The 22,745-nt window shown below is 36.8% G+C and overlaps 1 pseudogene; it reads right to left on the bottom strand.

Annotated features, from left to right (window-relative positions):
- Window positions 1-19,414: 19,414 nt before the first annotated feature.
- On the bottom strand, window positions 19,415-20,725 carry LOC150059970 (small ribosomal subunit protein eS1-like; annotated as a pseudogene).
- Window positions 20,726-22,745: the final 2,020 nt, after the last annotated feature.

Here is a 22,745-nt window from a genome sequence, read left to right as displayed (position 1 = left end):
CATGCGAGGGCCTCATGGATATTATGAATTAATGCACGGAGAATGAATGATGCTAGTGGGGAACCCTGAAAATATGATTTCTTAGTCTGTGTTTGATCTTCTGTAGTAATTTTGTCAAAAGACCGAGATGAGGACCTAATGGTACTTATTGCTTCCCTAAATTCTGTTATCTACCTCTTGGAATCAGTTCCCTTAAGTTAGCTACAATTTGGCTCTATAAAAGTAGAGGGTGGTAAAGACATCTTTTGTTTAACCATGTCTGTCATTCAGTTTCATTTCATCCCACAGTGTTATTAAAACATTATGGAATGATAACTGCATGGGCATTTGTTCATCCACTGCTCTGATATCTTCTGGATGGAACCAGTATTGTAAGGCCCGAGATTCTTCTTTTTTAACAAGATCTAAGTGATGTTTCTGCTACTGACACACTGATCACAGTTTGATTAGTGAAACCTAAATATTATGCTGAAGTTAATACCTTTGCCATCCTAAGTGTGGCAGAGGCTTCATAGGATTGCAGAGTGGCTTTAGCAAGTTCTTCATTGCTTTCTTAAACTGCAATTTCCACAGGCTATTTCTCCATAGACTTTAGCTAACATGCCTTCCCAACTTTCAGTTCAGAACTGCTTTATGTGGCCTATTCCTGGACTCATAACTGGCATGAGAATTAGTATGTAACCTGAATAGAATGGTCAACAGATTCCCTGTCTCCACTCGTGGTTCCTTGTCTGGGAATGAATTTTTCTCAAAATCTGGCAGCAGGTATGAAGGAAACCAGAATGTCACCAAAAGAAGTTTCTTTAACATAAATACTTTTAACCACTGGGCATTGAAGGAGTAAATACAGAATAGAGCTTCTATCTTTTTCCCTGATTCCCTCTTCTACTTAGATACAGAAAGTAAATTGTTGAATACTGGAGGTAACACAACCAGAAAAATCTACAAACAAACCTTGAGGTTATTAGCTTTCTCCATATATTTACCTTCTCAAAATTTCTGTGTCTAAGACCCGAAAGCTATTTTCCTTTGTCTTGTCATTCCTCTATATCATGTACTTGGTGGAAGATATTATCTAAATCAGTGCCCATTGCTGAGAATTACCTTACACTTAGCTAGCAAGTTAGCTAATGCAACTGTTTATATCTCTACTTAGCATTTTTTTTTGTTGTCATTAGGGATTTGTCAAAACATGGACTTCTGATGATTGAGACGAAAATTAACTTTCCCCCAACAGGAACATGAATAAATTTGTTATTAAAGAAGGCCTATATAATAATCATATAATATGTGATTATTGTTCTTAATGTACTATGTTATTTCTCATCTCTTTTGTTGTTCCTTGGCTATCTCATATTATTACAGTATCTTATCTTGTTATCTGGTATATTGTCTATATGATTATTTGTTTATTTGAAATAGGAAAGGGAAGGGGGAAAGCAAGAGGAGGGGAGGGGATGAGGAGGGAAACGGGGGCAAAAACATGAGAAGGGGTATCAATGTGTGTGAAGTAATGCACCTTCTATCTGACAAATATAACTGTAACCCTTCTATTAATTACAATAATTTTTTTTAAAAAGAAGGGCTACTTGGTGGGTACTCAATGGCATCTACTACAGACAGTTAGCAATTAGCATTCAATTAAACACATGGCAGGATGATGTGGCCTCCTTAGTGCTAAGAGTAAGCAAACTCTTTCATAAATTACATTTACTCAGATATCTTGGAATTTTAATTTTGTAATTGAAAGAAGAGTTTGGTTTTGTCCTGGAAGCTAAGAGAAGAAACTGAAATAAGACAGACAATATAATGATGTCTGGTTCATTTGGTCATTTGCATTGGCTTAAGGCCTGTGGAATATGGAGGTAAAGTAGCTGCAGTGACTGATTGAAGTTTTGTGACTTTAAGGCCTTTTCCTCTGTATTTGACCCAGAGGTCTTTTTGGATGGTGGTTAGTGTTCTGGTTGATTAGGTTTGGGGAGTATTTGGAGACAGTGGATTTGGTATGGCCATTTGTGTTCAGAGATGGACAGAGACAATTCACAAACACTTTGAGGACATTGTTAAGAAGTATATATAGATGATAAAGGATATGAATAATTTGGATGATGCATTCTCACCTGGTTAGACACACATGAAAGATTTCAAAATAAGCCGGTATAGTGGCTCACACCTGTAATCCTAGCTATTCAAGAGGCTGAGATCTGAGGATAGTGGTTCAAGCCAGCCTGGGCACTAAAGTCCATGAGACTCTTATCTCTAATTAATCACTAGAAACCTGGAAGTGGCCCTGTGGCTCAAGGGGTAGGGTGGTAGCCTTGAGCTGAAGAGCTCAGGTCCAGTGCCCAGGCCCAGAGTTCAAGCTCCATGACCGACAAAAAAAAAAAAAAAGATTTCAAACTATTCCTGGGCAGACACTGTACACAGTGGCAATAGTTTTAGCGATAATTCCTACCTTTTCATCTTCTGCATCCCCCATTCAGTAGAAAATATGGAATCCAGACCCTTATTTACTCTAGGCACTCTGCCAGTTGAGACTAATCCTTTTGTTTTGTAATTGATTTTGAAACAAGTTCTCACTACCTTTACCCAGGCCAAACAAACTTTCTATCTTCTTGCCTGTATCTCCAGAGTAGCTGCCATTATAGGCATGTTCCACTGTGCCAAGATCAAAGGTGATTTTTCCATATATTTTTATTGTAATTAATAGAAGGGTTATATTATATTCATCAGATAGAGGGTGCATTACTTCATATACATTGATACCCTTTCTCATCTCCTGGTCTCCATTTCCCTTCCACCATCTCACCCCTCATCTTGTTTTCCCCCCTTCCCTATCCGATTTCAAATAACCAAATACGCATATATCCAATATATCAGATAACAAGGTGGAATACTGTAACCATATGAGATAACCAAGAGACAGCAAAAGAGATGACAAATAACATAGTACATTAAGAACAACAATCACTAGTTATATGGCTTTAGTTTCTATATCCTGGAGTTCCTTTCATTTAGTGTCATACTATATGATCTTATGTATCTAGGTTCTGTTCTATTGTAAATTTCTGCTAGGAGAGCCCAAGGTTTCTACTGATTATAACAAATGGGGGAAACCATTGAGCCTATGTTCTTTGAGTCTGGCTTACTTCACTTAATATGATTTTTTTCCAAGTCTTTCCATTTCCTTACAAATGGGGCCATGTCGGGTTTTTTTGATAGCAACATAGAATTCCATTGTGTATAAATAAATACCACATCTTGTTGATCCAATCATCTACTGAGGGGCATCTGGATTGGTTCCATATCTTTGCTATGGTAAATAGTGCTGCAATGAACATGGTTGTGCTAGTGGCTTTAGTATGTCCTTGTTTCTGGATGATTGGGTAAATGCCAAGTAGTGGAATTGCTGGGTCATAGGGGAGCTCTATGTTTAGTCTTTTGAGGAACTAGCATACTGCTATCTACAGTGGTTGAACGAGTTTGCACTCCCACCAACAATGTAATAGTGATCCCTTGTGGCAGCATCCCCTCCAGTATTTGTTGTTATTAGATTTTCAAAGGTGATTTTTTAACAGATAAGATGGTGATGGTTTCTGGTAGAAGGATTCACATATGAAAGAAATCTAACTTACTCTGTTTCCCCAGGCTATGCCAGGCACCTAATAAAGTACTTCTCATAAGACAGATAGTCAGCAGGTTATTAAGGTAATAAAAATAGTTCTCATTTTATTGGGCCTTTACTATGGGTCAGTTGTTTTCTAAGCATTTTACATAATAGTCCATTAATTCCCCTAACTAGCCTATGAAGTAAATATTATTACTGGCCTTAATTGAAACTAGGGTGGGAGAGGCGATTTATTAGTTTGTTTAAGACTACACACTGAGAAGAGACTGAGTTCAGATACAAACTCATTCACTTCAAAACAGATAAGGTTTATTGCTTTTCCTTTGAATGTCAGGCACTTTACATTTATTATTTCATTTAATCACTTTAATCACCTTCCTATTCTATTTTACAAGAAAGAAAGCATACAATTTTATAAGTAGGGAATCCTGTATTCAAATTCCAGACTTCCTGACTCAACTTCAGTTCTATACTTTCCCCATTTAATTTTTTTTTAAACCTTTGCAGTCTTCTTCCAACACAGGGACGAAGGACTATGGCATCTCTAAGGCTTCTGTAAAAGGGAAAGCTTTGAATGATCTTTGATTAACCTATTTTGTTCAACTTAATTAACTATGAGACACTTCTGGTATGTGTGCAGCCATTTATCATGTCAATAACTGCACCAGCTGTGAAATATTTCTCTTTTTTGTTGGTCATGGGGCTTGAACTGAGAAATAATTATGTTTAAAGTAAATTTATAGCAGATATTAAGAAAGTAGGTGAACTTCCATTGACACCATAGAAATCTAATCCCAAGGAACTAATTTGTGTGTGTGTGTGTGTGTGTGTGTGTGTGTGTGTGTGTGTGTGTAGTTTATTTATTTAATTATCTTTAAGTAGTTGTATAAAAGGATTACATTCAACAGATCAGTTGATCTATGTCATTTCTATCATCATTCTTCCCTATGCTTCCCAACTCTACCTCTTCTTTCAATTTTCATAGTTTTCTAGGATATGCATTGAATATTATGACAACATTCTCTGCCACTTCCTCTCATCATTTGTTTACCCCCTTCTCTTGACCTTCCCCCCCAATAATGTACAAGTGTCAGTTTCTTAGTGTTCCCTTTTTATTTGCTGAACCTCTGGAACTTCACTCAGAAAGTTTCTGTGTTCTGAAGTTTTAATGTTTCTTCTTTTCCTTCCTGTAGTAATTTCATGATGTTAGATCTTACATTGAGGTCTTTGATCTGTTTTGTTGTTGTTGTTGGTCGTAGGGCTAGATCTTTGGGCCTGGGTGCTGTCTTTGAGCTCTTCAGCTCAAGGCTACCATCCTACTCTTTAAGCTGCAGCACTACCTCCAGTTTTCTGGTGGTTAATTGGAGATAAGAATCTCACAGACTTTAGTGCCTGGGATGGTTTTGAGCCACAATCCTTAGATCTCAGCCTCCTGAGTAGTTAGGATTACAGGTGTGAGCCACTGTACCTGGCCCCAGGCTGTTTGATCTATTTTGACTTGACATTATGCACAGGGTGTGGATTAGGAATCCAGTTTCAGTTTTCTGCATGTGGAGATCCAGTTTTCCCAACAACATTTATTGAAGAAGCTGCCTTTTTTTCCATCTTATGTTTTTGGGCTTCTTTATTTGACAGCTGTAGGTCTATGGGTTTATTTCTGGGTGTTCTGTTCTGTTCTGTTCTGTTGGTCCTGGAGCCTGTTTGTTTTATTTTTTGCCAGTACCAACCTCTATTGTGGTTGTTTCCATATCTCTCTCTCTAGGAGAGCTTGAAGGTTGGGCTTGTTATATCTTTTTTTTTTCCTTCATGAAGCTTGAACTCGGCCTGGGCACTGTCCCTGAGCTCTTCAGCTCAAGGCTACTGCCCTACCCTTGAGGGGCTTGTTATAACTTTAGTGGTAATTTTTGTACAAGATTGTTTTAGGTACTGATTTCTTAACCACTAATTTCTCCAACAAGAGTAATCATATGCTTTATTTCTCTTTTATCTTCATCAACTTACTTCTGGTTCCTTACACTAATGTTACCAAACCTTTGAACTTGTGTCATTAGTCTATTTTTGTTTACTTATATTACAGAAATGTTGTCTTGTTTAATTATCCATTAAGGAAAAGCCAACTGAATGCCTGGCATGTGCCACACACTTTTCTATAGAACAAATAAGGAGGAGCAGACAAGCTTACATTTTGGATAACATTTAGAAAATTAATTGGGTACATAAATTAGAATGAAACTAAACAAAATATGAGAACGTAAAATAATTGTCTATGTTAAATGAGGAAGGTTGCCCTGAAGATGTAACATTTGAATAAAGAAATAATGAGACACCTTTTGCACACACTAATCACATAGTCTATTCCATCTCTCCACTCAGAGTTTATGGAGTAATGAGGTAATTACCCAATAAAGAATTTGACATTGAAATGAGTATCATATCAAATGTGTGTACATTTTGCTTTTGATCATTTTGCTCTTTAGGATGATAACTTGAAAGTATTTAACATGTAAATATTAAGTAAGTAAATAAATGTTATTGCTATAGTTCCTGAAAAACCTCTGGCAGACCTGATCATTCAGGGTCAATATTGGCCTTTCAATGAAGACTAAAACTTTCTAAGATATCATAGCATACATTATTTTTGTAAGGGAACTAAGAAACCACATTTTGAGATGAATTGGGAGTCTTTGTTGTTAAACTGTGGAATTTCAGAAGCTGAGGAATATGGAATGCATCTTAGACTTAAAGGAGAAAATATTACAATTTCTTTTCCTTGTCCCTCATCCAGACCTGGATTTTTCGGATTATTATTTAATACTGTGTGTGTGTGTGAGAGAGAGAGAGAGAGAGAGAGAGAGAGAGAGAGAGAGAGAGAGAGAGAGAGAGAGAGAGAGAGAGAGAGAGAGAGGAAGAGAGAAAGAGAGAAAGAGAGAAAGAGAGAGTTGGCCTCAGGGCCAAGTCTCTGAGCTTTTCTGTTTAAGACTAACACTTTACCACTTGAGTCATAGCTCCATTTATGGCTTTTTATTTATAATGCATAATTGTGATAAGTCTCCCCTTTAGCCCCTTTTCCCCCCACTTTGCTTAATTTTGTAGTATATGCAATGAGTTCTTGGTTTCATTCTCTTTTTCCTTCCCCTCTTCATTCATCTACTCCTCTCCCCTTGGTCCTATGCCTCTCTGGTGTTGATTTTTTGGGGCTTTGATCTGGTCTTTGTAAAAGATTATATTATTTGAACTTTCTTTTTGTATTTTGTTTTTGCCTGTTCTTTTAGGTGCTGGGGATCAAACTCAGGATGTTGCACTTGTTAGGTTGTGCTTTGCCACGGGGCTACAGCCAAATTATATATTTGAGTATTATGCTTTATATACTTTATATTATACTATTATACTTTTTTTATTGCCAGTCCTGGGCTTGAGCTCAGGGCCTGAGCACTGTCCTTGGACTTTCTCAAGGCTAGAGCTCTACCACTTGAGCCTCAGCACCACTTCCGGCTTTTTTCTATGTATGTGGTACCGAGGAATCGAACCCGGGTCTTCATGCATGCTAGGCAAGCACTTTAACCACTAGGCCAAACTCCTGGCCCCATATACTATTATACTTTTGAGTCTGAGTCTATTATACATTATTTACAAACATTTGCCCAATGTGTTTACTTATAGAACATTTTACAATGGTAAGTAATGAGAGAAACAGACAAGTCAGGTTTCTTGAGCATGCCATGTTCAAAATATTTAGGAGAGTTTTTATTCTAAAAAAATGCACAAACCATCTTTTAAAAGATGCTGTGTATATATGACCTTATAAAATAATGCTAAACTGAACTTCAAGATATGTATGCAAGAGGGCTTTCGCTGTTGTTGATGCTGCTGTTTTCAATATACTGTGTAAAGTTATTTTTTCTTTGTTTTTTTTTTCCTTTGGTTTATTATCTGTCATCATTGTTTTTGACTCTGGTAACCTGTGCATTATATATACCTTTTTTTCTGATTTGGGAAGGGAAGGGAAGTAACATAAAGGTGAAATAAAGGACAAAGGGTGAGCCAATGCAAGACTGATACTCATAAGATACTATGTTGGAAATTAACTTTACAATTGTTGGGGCAATCGGGAACAGGGAAAGTGGAAGAAAAATGAGTGAGAGGCTAACAATGTTCAACAATAAATATACTCATTACCTTACTTATGTAACTATAATCCCTCTGTACATCACTTTTACAACAAAATTAAATTTTAAAAAGCCACTGATACTTTCTATTATCTACCTTGGCACCTAGGACCTAGTACAGAGTGGGTGAGTGTTATATTATTACTCTTTGGATGAAAGCAGATGTTTTGAAGACTTTTTCTCCTCATTCTGGCATTTTATATCATAAATGATGTTATGAATATTGTAACTTCCTTTAGGATTAGTCTTGATTCATTGTTTATCCGACTTTGCTTCCAAACACATTTTGCATATTTTCTTGCAAGTCCTAGGGCTTGATCCAAGGGCCTGAGCCCTGTCCATGGGATTTCTCAAGGCTAGATCTCTACCACTCCAGCCACAGCACCACTTCCAGCTTTTTCTATGTATGTGGTACCAAGGAATTGAACCCAGGCCTTCATGCATGCTAGGCAAGCACTCTACCACTAGGTCAAACTCCCAGCCCCAAAAGAAGAGGGAGATGCTTCTTTTATTTAAAAAAATTACTGTAAAAGTGAAGTGCAGAGGGGTTACAGATACATTAGTTAGGTAATGAGTACATTTCCTTTTGAACTGTGTCACCCTCTCTCCCATTCTTTCCCAGTTTTTCTCTTCCCCAGTTCTCTCTCCCTAAAGTTGTATAGTGTATAGGTGTATAGCAATTTCACTGCTGAATTGGCTCATCCTCTGTCCCATCATTTCTGTGCTTCCAGTTCCCCTCCCCAAATCAGATAAACATCTATACAAGACAAAGGGTACAAAAATCAAAAACAGCAACAGAAGGAAATAAAAAGAAAACAGAACCATAAACAGTGCAATCTTGCTTCAATTTCTTGGAGTTCATTTCAATAAACATCATTATATATATTCTCAATATATAATTATATAATATACATATTATTATATATGTTTATCACATATATTCATATACACATAACTACTGAGCTATCCTGAGACTGCTGTTTAATAAATTATGTTCAGGTAAAATAATTTGTCTTTTGTTATCCATTGGGTTTACTTGTAGATTTATAGGCAGATTTTGTTGGATCTGGCTTATTTTGCTTTGTATAACTTTTTCCAAGTCTTTCCATTTCCTGACAAATGGGGTAATGTCGTTCTGATGGAATGTGATATATACCGTTGTGTATATATACCACGTTTTATTGATCCATTCATCCACTGAGGGACATCTGGTTTGATTCCATATCTTGACTATGGTAAACATGCTGCAATGACCATGGTTGTGCTGGTAGCTTTAGTATAGCCTGAGTTTTGGTCAGGAGTGGGATTGTGGGGCCATAGAGAAGCTGTTTTTACTCATTGAGGAACCTTCATTGTGCTTTCCAGAGAGTTGATCAAGTATTCACTTCCACCAACAGTGTAGTAGCCTTTCCTTTTGGCCACATCCCTGCCAGCATCTGTTATTGTTAATTTTCTTCATAATGGCTATTCTGACTGTGGTGAAGTGGAACGTCAATGTGTTTTGATTTGCATTTCTTTTCTGTCCAGAAATGTGGAACATTTCTTCATGTGTATGATTGGCCATTCTTATTTCTCTTTTTAAGTCTTTAGTCCATTTATTAATTGAACTGTTGTTTCTTTGAGGATTTGTTTTTGGGAGATTTAATTTTTTTGTGTGTGGGGTGATCATAGGGCTTGAACTTGGCTTGGGAACTGTCCCTGAGCTCTTCAGCTCAAGGCTACCACCCTACCATTGAGCCAAGCCCCACTTCCCATTTTCTGGAGGTTAACTGGAGATAAGAGTCTCAGGTCTTTTTGTGCCCAGGCTGGATTTGAACCTTGATCCTCAGATTTCAGTCTCCAGAGTAGCGAGGATTACAGGTGTGAGCCACTGTACCTGGCTGGGAGATTTAATTTTTTGAGCTCTTTACTAGCTGTGCAGCAGACAGAAACCCAGAATGACAGGCTGAGAGAAAGGAGAATTCACAATAGGTCTTGTTAGTTCTAATCCTGTCCTTGCCTCAGTCACAAGTATGGCACTACTTTTGCTAAGTGGGGAAGAATGAGGTCTACCCAGAGTATGGTCTGGAGAATCCTAATGTATTTCCATAGTGGAAGATACAATATCCCCAATAAGTCACACAACTCTTTCCTCATTTACCCTAGTGTTTGTTGAAAGAGTCTATGATCTCCTTGGCTGAAGTGATAGGAATCATTCTGTGAGTAGATTCCATGATTAGTGCATGGCCATAATATCTGCTGTCCTATTGAGAATTGGCTAAATTCAGGGTAGATATTTCAAACATAACTCACAGGATTTGGTGATGCACCAAATGTTGACAGAAGGGAAGTGACAAAGATGACCTGACCCAAAATAAAAATGGCCTTCAGGAAAAAGGTCATGTTTGAGTGAGCATACAGTATGATTGGGATAGTCAAATGATCTTTCTCAGGACTTGAATTCTTAATCAAGAGAGGAAAGGAGATCACATTCATCATAATGACAACAGCAGAGCCAACCAGACTGCTACTGGTAACTGCTGGCCACCACTATCTTTCTAACCTCCAATTCTCAGGGGCTGCCCTGATCTGACCCACTATTCTGGCTTGGTTCTCCTGTTGTGTGTTAATTTGGTCGACATTCTGCAATCTTCAGTGACTTTTCAATGAATTTGGTCTATCTAGGTTCAGTTGTAGTTGCAATGTGATTGACAGGATTATTAACCCAGCATGCAATTAAACACTGGTTTAGGTCAGCTGGTGGTCTCAAGACTATCTGCCTCCTGCTACTAGAGACAATCAAACTAACAGAAGCTGCCTAGGATTTCTGTAACATAAAATATGACCCTTAGTATAAATAGATTGTTTTATATCAAAATTCAATTCAAGAAACTTATTCATGGTGTGTGTGGTAGCAATCATCGAATTTTCTTTTCTAATTCTGGGCTTTTCATTGTTTTATGCCGTATTTTATTATGTTTCCTCAAAACTTAATTTTTATGTGTATGTGTAGGAGACAGATTTGTATTATTCACTCATTATAGATGATGATATCTAAATTACACACATACATGTGTATCTATATTAAAGGTATAACACAGGTTAAGTATGACAATCTTAATTGTTGAAAATTGTCTCTGATAAATAATTTAAGATCAACTTATTTTAAACTACTGTAACTCTCATGTGATTTATCATGACTATAGATACTGAACAACTGTTTGCCTCTTGTCAAGCTTTATATAAAAAAGAGATTTTAATTTAATGGATTATTAACTTCATTGAGTACCTTTGTAATAAATGACATTTCATATGTTTTTTTGCTTGTAACTTAATTCTATCCTAGTGTTCTGATAGTGCAGTAATAAAGCAATTACAGTAACAGCCACCTTTCATGTGCATACTGAAAACCTTATTTTACTAGTAGAGGTTATTCTTTCTAATTTGGACAGTACTCTGAGGATCAACAAAACACTGCCACCATGCCAGTTCATCTGAAAGTATGTACCTTTGTTTAGCATCAAAGGAAATTCGTTTTTGATGGCTTGCAGATGGGACAATTTCAGAGAGAATGGATCATTGTTTAAAAGTTAAAGAAATGGGGGCCGGGAGTTTAGCCTAGTGGTAGCATGCTTGCTTAACATGCACGAAGTACCGAATTCAATTCCTCGGTACCACATACATAGAAAAAAGCCAGAAATGGTGATGTGGCTCAAGTGGTAAAGCTCTTGCCTTGAGAAAGCCCAAGGACAACGTCCAGGCCCTGAGTTCAAGGCCCAGGACTGGGCAGAAAAAAAAGTTAAATGGAAAAATATAATGCAGGATGTAACCTGGAAAAGGAGTGTTGAAAAGATAGGAAAAGAATCTTGAGGATTCCACAAAAATTCAGAATTTCTCTTCCTGGCGTTCTAATATTATAGATGCTATGTATAGCTTCATGTAATGTGGTTCTGTGTAAGACAGTTTAAAGAGGAAAAGGCAGCATATGAGGTGACACTGCAGAGGCATGGATGCAACTTTCTTCCTGGAAAACAGGGATGGTATCTTCTGCAGGACCACATGAAGAAGGAACAGGCTGAATTATGCTTCTGATATGATATGTCTCCCAGTGTTTGACTTCTAAGCATTTGCTGCTGTTTTGGGAGGTTCTGGAAACTTTAGGAGGTTGAGCCTAGCTGGAGGAAGTAGGTAATTGGAAATGGATTTTGAGGATATCTTGTCTTTGGTCCTCTGTCTCTGTATCTGTCTCTGCCTCTGTCTCTCTCTCCTTCCAGTTTGACATTAGGTAAGCTCTCTGCCACCCTTTCCCAGCCATAATAGACTAAACAAACCCAATGAAACTAAGCCAAAGTAAGTTGTCCCTCCCTTAAGCTGTTAATGTCAAATATTTTGTCACATTGAAGACAAAAAAACTGCTGTAGGAAAAGACCTTATAACTTTATAATCTCCAACTGAACTCAGCCTTGACACTCCAAAATTTTAATTTAAAACACATAGATTGACAATCCTGTGAAGAGATCCTAAGTATTCACTACTGGGTTAAATTGAGATAGCAGTGAAATAATAGAGCCTATTAATTAGTACTAGTTGGAGACAAAAACTTTCAAAAAATAACTCATCAAATTATTTCTGAAGTTTATCTACTGTTTCAGTGTGACTGATGCAATAAATCCATGTTGGAAGAGTCAGGCATCAAAATGATCATCAACATCTGGGAAGAAATTTATTGTCCTGGCAGCATCAGAGTTTTGGGGGTAGAAATAATTTTGGGGTTATTTAATTTTTTTCATTGTTTTCTTTTTTGGAGCTTGAACTGGAAACTATCCTGGAAACTATCTTGAGCTTATTTTTTGCTCAATTCTATTGCTCTACCAATTGAGCCACAGCTCTACTTTCAGCTTTTTGTTTGTTAATTGAAGCTAAGAGTCTCATGGACTTTCCTGCCTGGTTTGGTTTCAAACCACAATCCTCAGATCTCAGCCTCCTGAGCAGTTAGGATTACAAGTATGAGCCACTGTACTTGGTGAAAGTTGTCTTTTATCAGCATATTGCAGATATCTTTTTCATCTTCATAAAATAAGAATAATACAGTAAATAGTACTTTTCCTGACAGGGCCTCAACAGTAATTTTTCCTACAACTCTTAAACTTTCAGAAGTAATTCTTAAAACTGATTACTTTGAGTTAATGAAGCTTAAAATTATCTACTTCAAGCTGCCTTAATTTTCCACAATGAACATTTATGGAACAATGTGTCCATCATAACAGCCCATGGATGTTGTCTGCCAAACATCCAGCTGCTTGTCTGGCCTTTTAATGAGTGCATATATTTGCATAGGGCAGGACAGTGGCTGTTCTATATAAATGTATGACTCATTTCACCTCCAAGTTTCACTTACTTTCTCTCTACCTTCCTTTCTTTTCTTACCAAAATCTCAGCCAGTCTTCAAGATCTACATTCCACTTTTTTTGTAGAAATCTTGACTATTCGAGGTATTATTCAATACTTACATTAGTAAATCCCTATGTATAATATCATGGAAATTGGTATAATAGACATTCATTCAGTTAAAGGCATTATGGATCCAAAACATGAGGATTTTAAGAAAAGACTTACTGTTTTCTCAGACCTAGATAACTTGACAACCTATTTAAGTATATCTCCTACAAGAAAAAAGATCATATTTATATCAAATATAATATAACTCGTAAATCTAACTCCAAGCTTTAATGTAGAAAGAACATATCTATGCACTAGTATTAAAATGCCAATTTCTCAACTTTGCATGAAATATGAAAGAAAAATTACTTTACCATAAAATATGTTCAAAATTATCTGAGGTTACTTTATGGCTTCTACTCATAGAAAGGTATACTTCCTATGTTGCTCTCAAAACATTTACAGGAAGTGGCACTGTGGCTCAAGGGGTAGAGTGATAGCCTTGAGCTGAAGAGCTCAGGGACAGCTCCCAGGCCCAGAGTTCAAGCCCTATGACTGATAAAAATAAAACCAAGCCAAACATTAATTGTTTTGATCTTTGATGCCTTTTATTAAAAATGATAATAATTAGAAATGTACCTACAATAAAGTAGGATGATGAAGAGTATAAATTCTGGCTCCAGATTGACTGGATTTAAATTCTAAAAACTTACATATAAGATCTTACGTTGATTTAGGTGTCTCATATGTAATGAGGTAATAAATACATATAATTTATAATATGGTTGTAAAGATTATACAAACTACTGTACCTAAAAGTACTTAAAACACTTACAAAACTATCTGTCAGACAGTTAAATGCCTAAGAGTTTCTATTTGTGTTTTTTCCATATATTTTTATTGTAATTAATAGAAGGGTTACATTATATTCACCAGATAGAAGCGTTTCTATTTGTGATTATTATAATTTCTACATGGCACCATCAAAACATAGTCAAGTGTTTCTATTAGTCTATTGTACTCACAGATAAATCTGTGAATCAGAAAGAGCATATCTTCTGCATTCTACATCACAGTGAAAATACCTTTTCAAAGGAAAACATCAACTCCCTCAAGTCACTAGGTTTTGGAGAAGCACTGACTTCGTATATCTCTTTGTAGTGGACAGTCTGCTTTCAAACGCAGTCTATTACATTACTTGACGTTTTATGGCTTCATGAAAGGGATGAGTAAGACATAATCTCTCTGAATGAGTTGACAAATCTGAGTTGTGTTCAACAGTGGGGTACTGCCGGTCCCTCTACTCATTTCACTGTCATATAGATTAGTGCTGTTTTCCCCATCTAAAATCTAAAAAAGGGCATTCTTAATGTTGCCCAACATAACTGTTCTGGAGTGGGAATAATATAAAGGTGAGTAACTGACGTTGCTGCTGAGGCTTTTAATCAGAATCATGTATCAGTCACAATTCCTAGTTGCAAATGATAGAATTCACTATAGCTTGTTTATTTATATTATTTTAGTTTTTTTAGGGTTGGGAATTAAATCTGGGATGTATGCATGCATGCATGCAAAATACTCAACCTCTTCCACCTAGATTAAATAGAAAGCTATATTTATTCCAATGTATAGATTGTAGAATTCCTTTTTCTTGCTTTTTTTAAAATTGCAATAAATAGAAGGATTACAGTTATATTCACCAGATAGAAGGCATGTTACTTCACACACATTGATACCCCTTCTCATGTTTTGCTGCCATTTCCCTCCCCTCATCCCTCCCCTCATCCCTCCCCTCATCCCTCCCCTCATCTTGTTTTCACCCCCTTCCCTTTCTTATTTCAAATAAACAAATAAGCATATACCCAATATACCAGATAACAAGGTAAGATATCGTAACAACATGAGAATAAACAAGGGACAACAAAAGAGATGAGAAATAATATAATACATTAAGAACAACAATCACATATTATATTGCTCTTGTTTCCATACTGGAGGTCCTTTCATTCAGTCTCATTTTATGTTTCCTTATGTATCTAGGTTTTGAGCTATTGTAATCCTCTGCTAAGAGAGTCCTAGGTTTATATCAATTATGACAAATGAGGGAAACCATTGAGCCTATGTTCCTTAGAGACTGGCTTACTTCACTTAATATGATTTTTCCCAAGTCTTTCCATTCCCTTACAAATGGGGTGATGTTGTTCTTTCTGATGGCAGCATAGAATTCTGTTATGTATAAATACTACATCTTGGTCCAATCATCTACTGAGGGGCATCTGGGCTGGTTCCATATCTTTGCTATGGTAAATAATGCTGCAGTGAATATCATTGTGCTAGTGGATTTAGTATGTCCTTGTTTCTGGATGATTGCATAAATGCCAAGTAGTGGAATTGTTAGGTCATAGGGGAGCTCTATGTTTAGTCTTTTGAGGAACCGCCATACTGCTTTCCACAGTGGTTGAGTTTACCCTCCCACCCACAATGTAGTAGTGATCTCTCCTGGCCACATCCCCACCAGCATCTATTGTTGTTAGATTTCTTGATCCTGACCATTCTAACTGGAGTGAGGTGGAATCTCAGAGTTGTTTTGATTTGCATTTCTTTAATGGTAGATTGTAAAATATGAGAAATTGGAATGATAGGAGAAATGACCAGTCATAACACAAAACTGTTCTGGTAGAAATCTCATTGCTGCCATCTCATACATTCAGCACCTACAACATAGAGGCTGAACATTTAAAGTGTCACTGTTACTGCATTAAAGTGTCCAAGCACTTCCTTCAATGCTTGCAAGAAGAACCAGTGGATCTGTGAGTAACCCTTGTGTGATGGTTACTTTCTGCTCTTGTATTTTGCAGAGCGGTCTTGGCTTATCAAAATCAAAGCCATACTAGAAATTTGCCTTCAAAGAATGTGGTTCATTTTTTTTCCTTCTCTTCTTCATCATTGTCAACTTCTACATTACTGCTGTTTCTTAGGATTTTTTTTTTGCCTGGATTCCAAATCAGCTGGAAAAGGGTTAACATAGTATTTTGGGCAAGACCATGAACAGTATTTTTTTTTGCATCTTCATATTTATTTTTTGTTTTTTATTTTTTGAAGGAACAGTTCTTCCTTGATTTTTTATTGTATTTTATTGTTGGATAATGTATAGAGATATTGCATTTACATACATCAAGTAGTGGGTATGTTACTTCTCAAACACTGATACTCCTTTTTATGTTTTTGTCCCCCTTTTCCTTCCCCTTCCAATCCCAGTGATCTTGCTTCCCTCCTTCATTTCCCTACTTCAAATAAACAAATAAGTATATATGCAGAATACCAGGTAATAAAATCAGATACAGTAAACACATGAAATTAACCATAAATGGAAAAAAGAAGCAAAGAAATAACCTCACATAGTACATTAAGAACAACAATCATGAAGATAAACCTCTTGTTTCCATAACCTAAAGTTCATTTTGTTAATTTCATTCTGTATGACCATATGTACATAGAATTTGAGCTGTGTGATCCTCTGCTAGGAGAGTTGTAGATGTGTAGTAATTATTAAATATCAGAGAAACCAACCATGAAGCCATGGTTCCTTTGGGTCTGGCTTACTTCACTTAATATGATTTTTTCCCAAGTCTTTCCATTGCCTTCCAAAAGGGGCAATGTCCTTCTTTCTGGTGGCAGCATAATTCCATTTTGTTTAAGCACCACATCTTGTTGATCCAATCATCTAGTAAGGGGCATCTGGGCGGGTTCCATATTTTAGCTATGGTAAATAATGCTTCAATGAACATTCTTGTGCTGGTAAGTTTAGTATGTCCTTATTTCTGGACATTTGGAAAAATGTCAAGGAGTGGGATTGCTGGGTCATAGAGGAGCTCTATGTTTAGTTTTTTCAGGAACCACCGTACTGCTTTTCATAGTGGTTGAATGAGTTTACACTCCCCTAACAGTGTAGTAGTGATCCCTCCTGGCACATCCCTGCCAGAATCTGTTATTAGCTTTCTTGATAATGGCATTCTAATTGGAGTGAGGCGGAATCTCAAAGTTGTTTTAATTTTCATTTCTTGTATCTCCAGAGATGTTGAGCATTTCTTCATGTGTCTATAAGCCATTCTTATTTCTTCTTCAGAGAAGTCTCTCTTTAAGTCTTTAGCCAACATTTTAATGGGAAGGCTGTTTCTTTGGAGATTAGTTTTAGAGTGATTCCATTTTTTATTTGTTGATATATTTTAGATATGAGGCCCTTGTCTGTTGTATAGCTCGTGAAGATCTTCTCCTCCTCTGTGGGCTTTCTATTTAACTTGCTAGCTATGTCCCTTGCCATACAGAAACTCTGCAGTTTCATGCAGTCCCATTTGTCCAAACTTCTTTAATTTCTTGTGTTTCTGAGTCTTTATTAAGAAAGTTTTGACCTGTGCCAAGGAGACCTAGTGTATCTCCTATTCCTTCTTGTAACGTGTTCCTGGTATCTGCTTTTACCTCAAAGTCTTTGATGTTTTTGGAGTTAATTTAGTCCATCCAGCTTCAGTTTTCTACAGTTGCTTAACTGATTCTTCCAGCACCACTTTTTGAAGAGGCTATCTTTCTTCCATCCTATATTTTTTGGCTTCTTTTTCAAAGATTAGGTGGCCATAGGTCTTGTGGGTTGATTTCTGGGTCTTCAGTTCTGTTCTATTGGTCCTCAGGCTTGTTCTTGTGCCAGTGCCAAGCTGTTTTGGTTACTATAGTTCTGTAATAGAGTCTGAAGTTTGGTACTGATATTCTTCCAGTGATGTTCTTTCTGCTAAGGTTTTCTTTGGATCTTTGTAGTCTTTTATTATTCCATATGAATTTTTGGATTGCATCCTCTATTTCCTTAAAGAATGACACTGGGATATTGATGGGCATGGCACTGAATCCTTTGCAGGATTGCTAATACAGGAGTATGGGAGATTTTTTCATTTCTTTAGTTCTCCTTTGATTTTCTTTTTCTGGTTTTTAAAGTTTTCATCATAAAGGTCCTTTACATCCTTAGTTAAGTTAATTCCTATGTATTTTATTTTCTTTGACAGCATTGAAAAATGAGTTTCTGTCCTGATTTCTGCCTCACTCTTCTCATTGGCATATAAAAAAAAGCCGTTGATTTTGGAGGGTTAATTTTACATTCATAGTATTTGAAATGACCAAATGTAAATTCAAGTTTTTATTTCAATGTATGCCCTTAATACACAGAAATAATTAAGTAAAATCCAAGGTGATAGAAAAGGGCAGGATTATTTTTTTTGCCAGTTTTGGGGCTTAAACATAGGGCTTGAGCACTGTCCTTTGAATTTTGTTAAGGCTAGAGCTCTGCCACTTGAGCCATGGCATAACTTGAGGCTTTTTCTATGCATGTTGTACCGAACCTGGGCCTTTGTGCATGCTAGGCAAGCACTCTACCACGAAGTCAAACTTCAGGCCTGGCATGACTGTTTTGAACAGGTTATTAGACATACCTGTGAATAGGTCACTCTTTCTCCCAACTCCTTGGTTTCTGGACACCATAAGTCCAGTCTACAGTGAAAACAGAATCTAGCACCTCAAATTGTTTACTGAAGAGAGCAAAATACTCTGACTACTCAGTGATGTGCTAATATTTGTTTTTAAACCCACTTTCAAACACCAAGAGGCCCTAATTGGTAACATTTGCTCATTTGATGCTGTACTGACATCAGCACACCACTTGGAAGCTATGTGCAGTATCACACCAATTTGTAGATTTTCACCAGATAGATATATTAAATATAGTCATGAATAGGTTCATGGGCATATGCTATGGGACAGTCCATTATAATAATTAGAATGTGGAATATTGATTATCTTTGTTTTCAATGAAATTTAATTTTCATTGTATATGATCTGAATGTTTTATATTGTATTTAACAACTGACTTATAAAATAAGGCCAGTAACATCATTTATTATGACACCAGAAAATATGTCTTTCTCTAAGCCTTTAGCTTAATAAGTGCTGGATATTTTTTGGAAGAATACTTTAGGGTTTTTTTCTTTTTCAGAAGACATATTTTCATCTCTAGCTAATAAAAACATTATTAATTCCCTTCAAAATGTCTGGCTAATGTGAATGGGCCTATTTTTCTATTTGGAAACTGTGCCCAAAGATGTGTTACAGGTATCCTTTTTTTCACAAATAGAACTTTTATTTGTCATTAGTAAAACTCTGAATTTTAAACAGATTCTTGAACTGGTAGTTCGTATCTCAGCTCAATCTACTTTAGCTCCGATCTCCTCCCCAGTAACTTTTCCAGAACTACCACCTTCACCATGAAGCTCTATGAGTTTTCCCAATTCAAACTTGGGCTTCTTGAACATTTTTACTTTCCTAATGAAGACACCTTGAAGTGGATAAATAGACTGGCAAGCCTTTTCTATGTTACCCCAATGCTATCTGGAATCAACTTATTAACTACTTCTTTCAAGTCATTGGTCTGCACTTCTCGGGTCATGATTTCCATCATCTACTTCCAGATCTGGCAGAACTGCTGATGCTGAGCATACAAGGTCTTGCAGATCTGATTGTTGTGTTTTTTAGTAAAGCCAACACAGAACAAAGCAAATAACCATCTGTAGTCTTGACATCCACATGGTCTGAAACTTTTTAACCATGGAGCACATTTTGTCTCAGGTGAGATTCATGCCATGGAAGTTAGTCAGGCAGTTCTTGCCCTGAATGTCCTCAGTAATTAGCTTGAGTTTTCTTTTTTTCATATATTTTTATTGTAATTAATAGACGGATTACATTATATTCACCAGATAGAAGGTGCATTTCATCAAAACATTGATACTCTTTCTCATGTTTTGCTCCCCATTTCCCCCACACCCCTACCCCTCATCTTATTTCCCCCCTTTCCAATCTGATTTCAAATAACCAAATAAACATATATACAATATATCAGATACCAAGGTGAAATACTGTAACAATATGAGATAACCAAGGGACAGCAAAAGAGATGAGAGATAACATAGTACATTAAGGACAACAATCACTCGGTATGTGGCTTTTGTTTCTATATCCTGGAGGTCCTTTCATTTAGTGTCATCCTATATGGCCTTATGTATTTAGATTTGCTCTATTGTAAATCTCTGCTAGAAGAGCTGAAGGTTTCTATTGATTATGACAAATGAGGGAAACCATTGAGCCTATGTTACTTTGAGTCTGGCTTGCTTCACTTAATATGAAAACCAATCAGAATAACCACAGATTTCTCAGCAGAGAGGTTGGAAAGACTTAGCTTGAATTCTCTAAATGCAGCTTCATCATTCTGCAGATCAGCAAGGCTCACTTCACCCTTGAGGCCATCAGATGCGATTTTGGTTCCTTGAGTCCTCGTGACTAGTATTTTCCCAATATTTCTTATATTGAACATGGCCGGGGCTTTCACATTATGCCAATCTTTCTTAGAAAATGGGTCAAATACTTTCTTCTTGGCTCCTTTTTGGCCACATTTCATAAGGCACTTGTTCTCACCCACCGCCATGGTGCTGGTCAGAGAGACTTTTGACACAATACCAAGATTTTCATGAACCTCTTGAGGAAGGGATCATTTTTAGTCTCTCAATGATTCATCAACATGGTCATCCACTGGCAGGAAGTTCTGAACTAACCTTAAGAGAATTCTGAACTAGAATCTGTATACTGCTAGTTAGGATATTTGGATTCACTATTTTTGGAATATTTACCTAATCCCGAGAAGAGCCAACAAAAATGTAATTTCTGTAGGATTATGTTTTACCATGAAAGACTATGAGACTGATATTTCCTACCTTTTCATACTGTATTCTTACACTGTAATATAATGATTAATATATTGTTTGAATAAGTGTGTGTGTGTGTGTGTGTGTGTGTGTGTGTTTAGGTCCTGGGCCTTGAACTCAGGGCCTGAGAGCTATCCCTGAGTTTCTTTTGTTCAAGGCTGGACTCTATCCCTTGAGCTGGCTCTGAACACTTTATTGGAGATGAAAGTGTCATGGACTTCTTTCTGCCTATGATCCTTAGATCACAGCCTCACTAAGTAACTACAATTACATGCATGAACTACTGGAACTTAGCCTTGAATAAGTTTTTATTGCTGGGAAAGACTAGTTTAGAAATTGTGATTAACATTCACACACTGAGATCAAAGGAGGATATATTTAAAAAATAAATTGTATTTTATTGTAGGGATAATGTATAGAGGGGTTACAGTTACATTCATAGGGTACATTACTTCTCGAACACTGATACTCCTTCTTACATTTTTGTCCCCATTTCCCCCCCAATCCCTCCCAATCATCTTGTTTTCCCCCTTCCCTTCCCTATTTCAAATAAATGAATAAAGGAATATACAAATATACCAGGTAACAAAGTCAGATACAGTAATAGCATGAAATTAACCATAAGGGGGAAAAAGAGAAAAGAAATAGCATATTAAAAATGACAATCACAAAGATAATCCTCTTCTTTCCATATCCTGGAGTTCATTTCGTTTAGTCAACTACTTGGCATTTATCCAAATATCAAGAACCAAAGGCCAAGGAGGATATTCTTTTTATATATATATATTTATTGTAACTAATAAAAGGGTTACATGATATTTGCCAGATAGAAGGTGCATTAATTCATATACATTGATACCCTTTCACATGTCTTGGTACCCATTACCCTCGCACCACCCACCACCCACTCCCCATATTGGTTTTCCCCCCTTCCCTATCAAGTTTCAGATAACCAAATACAAATAAATTCAATATATCAGATAACAAAGTGAGGTACTGAAACAATATGAGATACCCAAGGGACAGCAAAGGACATGAGGGATGACATAGTACATTAAGGACAACAATCATTCGTTATATGGATTTTGTTTCCATATCCTGGAGGTCCTTTCAATTAGCTTCATACTATATGGCCTTATGTATCAAGGTTTTGCTCTATTGCAGATCTCTACTAGTAGAGCCCAAGGTTTCTACTGATTATGACAAATGAGGGAAACCATTGCGCCTAAGTTCCTTTGAGTCTGGCTTACTTCACTTAATATGATTTTTTCTAAGTCTTTCCATTTCCTAACAAATGGGGCGATGTCGTTTTTTCTGACAGCAGCATAGAATTCCATTGTGTACAAATACCACAACTTGTTGATCCACTCATCAACTGAGGGACATCTAGGTTGGTTCCATATCTTTGCTATGGTAAATAATGCTGCAATGAACATTGTTGTGCTAGTGGGTTTAGTATGCCCTAGATTCTGGATGGTTGGGTAAATGCCAAGTAGTGGAATTGCTGGGTCATAGGGGAGTTCTATGTTTAGCCTTTTGAGGCACTGCCATACTGCTTTCCATAGTGGTTGAATGAGTTTGCACTCCCACCAACAGTGTAGTAGTGATCCCTCCTGGCCACATCCCATCCAGCATCTGTTATTATTCGTTTTCCTGATCCTGGCCATTCTAACTGGAGTGAGGTGGAATCTTAGAGTTGTTTTGATTTGCCTTTCTTTTATGACAAGAGATGTTGAGCATTGC

This window comes from Megascapheus bottae, chromosome 8 (assembly GCF_031878675.1).
Source record: "Megascapheus bottae isolate mThoBot1 chromosome 8, mThoBot2.hap1, whole genome shotgun sequence".
NCBI lineage: Eukaryota > Metazoa > Chordata > Mammalia > Rodentia > Geomyidae > Megascapheus > Megascapheus bottae.
Note: the sequence above shows the minus strand (reverse complement) of the source record. Positions and strands in the feature narration are given on the sequence as shown.